The following is a 6,643-nucleotide window of genomic DNA, read 5'->3' as shown; positions in this document are numbered from 1 at the left end:
GGGTTTCCCTTTAAAATCCATCAGGAGGTATCTCGTTTGTCTCGTTGGAGCTCTTCCACTCGAACACGGGAGTTAACTTTCAGAGAGTGTCAGCCCTCTCCTTTTCAAAAGCACTTCTCTTCTCCCCAACAACACCTCTCACAGTCCCCATACTGCCTGGCAGATTACCCCAGAGGGCAAACGTCACCGCTGCCACCACCAACAAAAAGCCTCCTCACAAAAGTCCTTGGAAGCTCTCCTTGTGGGTCCCTGTCTTCCTCCCTAACAGTTTTGTGGCTCTTCCTGGGCAAAACTTTTTTTTTTCTGGACTTCCTCCTTCAGTCTATGCAAACATGGCACCAGAGAAGACGGAACTAGTGAAAAACAGGAAGAAGCACTGACTGCAGCGACTTACATGAGACTGGGTGTGTGGAAGTGATTGTACAATTGTGTGTGTGTGTGTGTGTGTGTGTGTGTGTGTGTGCACGCATTCCCCAATGTGGTTTCACTTAGGTTTAGGGAGGGAACCCCCCCAGTTGTAGATCACACCCAGTGTCTTTTCTATAGGACGTGATGGGCTCGGGGGAGGTGCCTGGACAAAGCAACCTCCTCCCACTACATGCTTGTAGTGGCTGCCCGGGGCAACCGGTTACCTGATAGGCATGACAGTCACTTCCTCTCCAGTTTAACCCCTCACCCACAGGCCTCCACCGCATGATACAAAACACTGCGTTTTGAATACTTCACGCCTCATTATGGGATTAAAACTTGTGTGATGAGCTTCAAAAGAATGAAAAAATGTGAGTCAGCTCCACGTGTGACAGCTAACCTGCTAAAATCCTGTACGCAAAAACACGACATCCACCCCGGACAAAGGTTAAAATCTATCTTATCTATATAATTTGTATGGCTGATCTTGTTCAGTACACATTCTGTTTGTGAAGAACATCTCACAAATATCCAACAAACAAGTTTAAAAGTTGAATGTTAATATAATAATATCATTTCATTGCAGATAAGTAAATCAACAATTAATTTTTCCAAAAAAAGTGCAGGAAATGTGACATGGTTTTACGTAGAAATGATGTCCGTGCGTTATTTATCCAGTAGAGCGCACTGCGACTCCGCTCTCACTCAGGAGAGTCTCTCGGTCACGCTCAACTCACGGACAGGAGGTATAAGTAGTTTGTGAAATAAACAATGACTCCATAAGTTTCCATATTCAATTCAAGCAACTTGTTTATGAGTCATGATAATCTCTTCGTTATATTGTAATATTAATATTAGCGCTCTAAGTAAATAAATAATGTAACGTCCTCATCCTTACCTCTTCTGCAACAACCGTCATGTCACTCTTATTGATCATAAATTCACTTTGCCATATAACGTTAACCTTGTGTAACATTAGCCCAGGTTTTTTAGTTTTTTGTGTTCACATCGGATTCATTTATGTTATGTTGAGAGGTTCCCCTGCAACCAATAGCCGAGGCATTGGTCATCTATTGACTGTTTGTGCCCATTAAACAAGAAATATTGTTTCTGTAATATCTTTTGACAACACAAGTATTCTAAAACAGTAACATGTTCTGCCTATCGTTCATACGTTTGTCACGAGTGTTTGAGGTTTATTTGATGTTTATTTATCATGATAAATCGGTTATTGGAATTGTTCACTCACTATTATCTGTATCGACATCAACCCCAAAGAAATCCATATCGGTCTGGCCTAGTTTATTCCATCACTGGTTGATTGAAATTTTCCCCCAGTTTCATATTTACTGTGAAAGCATATCTGTTCTAAACTGTTTTCAGTCTCCTTGATCTCTAATAATCAGTATCAGCCCTGAAAAAGACATAAGAGTCGACCCCTACTCTAAAACCAATAAACAGATCTTTTAATAGATGGACAACAACCTCATGGAAGTTATTAATGTTTGTTCACATAAGCAATGAGTGTAAGCACAGGTAAATAAGACATTTATTTTGATCAGTTGATCATTTTTTAAAAATCTATGAGTCAACCTTTAATTGTTTATGACACGTCTAGGATGTATGTGGTCAAACAAATGACTGTTTTTGGGTACAACATATGAAATGTGAAAAGAAACACAGTAAACACAGGCCCCGTGGTTGAAACACGAGGCGCTACAGGAGAATCTTTACATCTGATTCCTCTTCTCTACAGATTCCAGCTCGGTGAAGAGAGCAATGATTAACGTAGGCTGTCTGCCAGCCTGACAGAGACACAGCTCACTCCAGGCCGATTGCTCAACACAACGCAACACTGGTGCAGGACTAACTACTCTGTGAGGAAAAAATAATCCTGCTATCATTTTTTGCCTTCTGAAACACAATGAACACACAGTCACACTCTCTCTCCCTCTGGACTTAAGACTTAATGCTCCGGCTTGCAACCTTCCCATTTTTAACTTCCAGCAGCACAAGACAAACAAGTGACTGAAGACAAATATTTATGCAATAATGACAGATTAGATTTTCTGGTAAACATAACCAGAAAAGGGGAACACGGTCGCAGATCCTTGCTTATTTTTTCCCCACCACACTTGTTTTACGTAAACACACCGTAGGAAAAAAAAAAAAAAAAAAAAAAACATGTTCCCACCACAAGCATTCCAGAGAATTCCAGGCAAAACCGAGAGCAGATTCCTGTTAAATCTTGTTTGCTATCAGACAAGATGGCGCAAATCCACTGCAGTAACGCAAGGAGGAGGGAGCTGCCGTTCACCTTATCCCAGGTCCAAAACAACAAGAAATAAAATGATACGGGCGGCACAGGTAGGGCAGGGTGAGGCCCTCTGCTGCACATCATCCCCTCTCCATGCACTGCCTTCTCTGTCTCTCTTCAGCTGTCACTATTTAATAAGGCAGAAATGCAAAATAAATAAATAAATAAAAATACAGTCATACCAAACAATTCCCTTGCTGGTGTGTTTTTAAAATCTGTTAAAGCTCAGCACCCGGCCAGCCAAGTCACATTATCGGCTTATAGAAGGACTGTTGGGAGAGAAGACCGAGGTGGGTTAGGAGTCCCGCTTTCAGTTACATAAATGGCTTCAAATGGCCCATAGCTCGAAGCAAAAAAGAGCCTAATGGGGGATATTGACATTCTCTCTGAACAAACAAAAACGTAGCATTTGGTCTCGATCAATAATTAACCCAGAGCGCGTGAAAAGGATTCAAGCTGTTCCCTTTTAACTAAGCAAGTGACGCTCACTGACTTTAATGAAACTGAACTGGATCTCATGTGGTCTGCTCTGGATCGCACTGCGGAGCAACAAATAGTGCAGCGGTGTAAACTCTCTGGCACAAGGCCGTGTTGTTGTCGCACACATATTTTCAGCACTTTCCTGGCATTGAGGTCTGTGCAGATGTGATTGCCACACAGATTAAACACCCCCTCGAGCCGATCGCTGCTCGGTGACAACGCCGTCTTCCCCTTCCTGTTTAAGATATTCGGTGACTAATATGAAGTTTTTGCGCCTGATGCAAGCGAGTCCAGATTTCCACATCTGTATCCTGCTCCACATAATCCTGAAGACAGGAATTAAACAAATATACATTTTTCAAATCTGAGGTAATCAGTCTGCTGCTGAGTGGGAGCTGTGTTGAAGAACCTACTGAGGATCCCCTGCTGATACCTGCCGCCACGCGAACACACAAAATGATGCTCATAACAATAGCCTGTGGTCAAGGCCAGCTCGGGACAATCTGAAGATAATTTGCCACTGTGTCCCACAGGGCTTGAAGACGTCCTCCCAAAGAAAATTGCTGACAGTAAGAGGGGTCACAGTCCCACGATTTCTTGGAAGTGACGCGAGGCCACGGCCGCTCGAGTGAGGCTGTAAAACCACAAACATGCGTCAGTAATTCGTCACTGATCCTGCAAACCAGACAATTATTTGTAGCGCGAAAAGGGGGGGGGAGCATTCCTCCAAGAATAACTGGAGCATGTTTGTGTTTGGGATTGGGTGCTGCGTTCACTTCAGGGCGACAAGCGTCAACAGGATGACAATTTATAGAAGAAAAAGACCAAAAAAAAAACAGAGGAGCCGACAAGAAGGAAGGAGACTTACAGGTGATTTACAGGCGTGTTTGACGTAAGTTGGCAGTAAACACGTTCTGCATCTGAAGAAAGGCGGCTCTGGCCAACCGCCGCGGTTAGCCAGTCAGATGCTCGGCCTAGATGTGGTTTCAGACCACAGAGGAGCAGTAATTAAAGACCGGCATCCCAAAAACAAGCTAAGTGACAATCTAATCCTCGTATTCTGTGTGATAAGTGACTTGACCTCCGTGATTGGAAGTCGCGCTTCTCTTAAAGAAACCAAACTTCTGCTTTTCAGTTCTGCTTCTGGCTGATAGCGTTTTTTTTTTTTTTTCTTGTACACTCTGTGTGTCATTCAGAGATAACGCAGATACCGCAGAGAGAAACAGAAGTTCCTCTTCAGGCGTAAAAAAAAAAAAAGCAATCCGTTAACTCTTTCTGTGAATCCCAAAGGAGCCCGCTGAGGCTGGGATAAACATTCCAGAAATACCACGATGCCAAATGAAAACATGACTGCGCTCTTTGCTGCGAGACGTTTTTCACCCGAATCATCAGTTTCTCACGTGAAGGTAAACTGGCGGCACATGCTGTTGGAAGTGTTACGCGTGAGTTTGTTTATGGCGCGCACTGTTCCCCCTTGACTCGAATGCGAGGCCCTGACCCTGTGCCACGTACAGTATGTGCTCGTTTGACTGTAAGGTCACATATCAAAACGCAGCAAACAAACAAACTGGGGTGATGACGCAACATTCATAAATAAAGCCGTCAGCCACCTCGGCTCTAACACTTTATCTTTTCGCGCTCGGCCCCCAGTGTTTCTGCCTGAAGGCCGCAGATAAGACAAAGTTGTCTCAGGCTGTGGCTCCTTGACCTCAGATGTAAGGACAGCTCTGGAAATCTCTTTCTTTCCACGGCACAGAGATGTTTCCGTTGGAGAAAACACCCTGATAGTGAAGCATTAAAAACAACACAAAAAAAAAAAAAAGAAAAGAGAAGAAAAAAATGAAAAGCTACTTTCCCAGGCAATCGGCTTTCCCCTGCTCAGGAGTAGGATTGTTAAACTAAGCCGAGAGGGACGTTTACTGTAATCATAACACTTTTGGTTTATTTTTAGACATGCAAATAAAGTAAAGAGCTTGCATATTTCCTCACAGGAAGGCTGCAGCTCTGAAATTCTTCAGATTCCTGGTTGCTGGAGTACTCGGGAGTCACTCTTCTGTGCACGTTTCAGGTGCTCTGACGTACGTGGAATGATCAAATATCACCCAGTCAGGTCTGGTGTCAATGCCCAACACTTCGTCTGCTGCAAGCGGGCAACTTCTTACGTAAAATCAGCCCCACTGTATATTTCCACAAGATGTTTGTTTATGATGATATATTTCCAGATTACTTTATGTGATATTTTAGAGCTCCTCCCTTTTTTTCAGCATAAGGTCAGGATTAGAGGAGTAGCACATGGAAGCTCGCTTATAATTCAGAGATTCAGCCGAGGCACAGACAGATAACAGGAGATTACCTGTTCCTGCTGTTGTTATGGCGCCCTGCAGCACATTAACAATCACACCTAGGTAATGAATAACTACAGAGTACACCGAGCTCCCTGAGCGCAACTCACCCAGAGCCGCGTAATGTTATTAACACAATCAATCACCCAGGCATCAGCTTGCACAATAAGTGATCGAAAGCAGCTCACTGAAGCCAGTAATCGCATAATATTAAACCAAGTTATTTATTGTCTTTGAGTCCGTAGCGCTGGTTTGTGGCACTTTAACTGCCTCATGATTTAAAACAACACACAATAAAGCAGAACTGATCCTCGGTTGACTGGGAAAAAAAAAAAAAGCAACGACAGATTAACAAGATGTGAAATGTCTGCGTGTGTTAACAAGAGACTTCATGTCTCGTTCAACTGACTTTAAAGTGATGCAATCCACAGTTTGGCAATAAACTGGCTCTGATGCTGCGAGCTAAAGCACCTTCGCTCCATCCAAGAGCTGTTTTCTACTTCATTTGCTCACATTTTCGACTGATTACCAAGATGATCCCTCTTTATGTGTTTCAGAATCCGCTTGTGTTGCCAAGGATGACGGCTTTACTTTAGGAAAACACACAAAACCAGCAGATGATATTTCACGTCTGCCGCTGATCCTCTGAGCTGGTTTGGTTGCGGTCCAAAGTTAGTTTTGCTTACAAGTAAATCTGATTGACGATCACCAGCACACAGTTGCTTACAATCCCCCCCTCCTCCTCCAAGTCCCCATAAGAGCAATGATTTCTAGACAGACCTGAGCCAACACTGACGACAGTAAGAGAAAATATTGATCTGACTCCATGTGGCCGGCGAGTTTATTCAGTGTAAAGGTTCAAATGAATGACATTTTTAGGGTGTGGAGGGAAAACTGATGGTTGACTCTGCGACTCACTTAAAGTACTGAGAGTACATGTCAAGTTCAGATGGGGTAAACTAAACTTTGTCAGAGTTCTCTTTGAGTAACAGTGGAAGTTAGTGCAACAAGGTACTAAACAAAAAGTCACAGAAAAAGTTAACTTAAAGTACATCTGCAAAACCTGAAGTCCTTCTAGGAATATTTCAGAGAAGAT

The sequence above is a fragment of the Acanthopagrus latus genome, chromosome 6 (assembly GCF_904848185.1).
Source record: "Acanthopagrus latus isolate v.2019 chromosome 6, fAcaLat1.1, whole genome shotgun sequence".
NCBI lineage: Eukaryota > Metazoa > Chordata > Actinopteri > Spariformes > Sparidae > Acanthopagrus > Acanthopagrus latus.
This window is presented reverse-complemented; position numbering follows the sequence as displayed.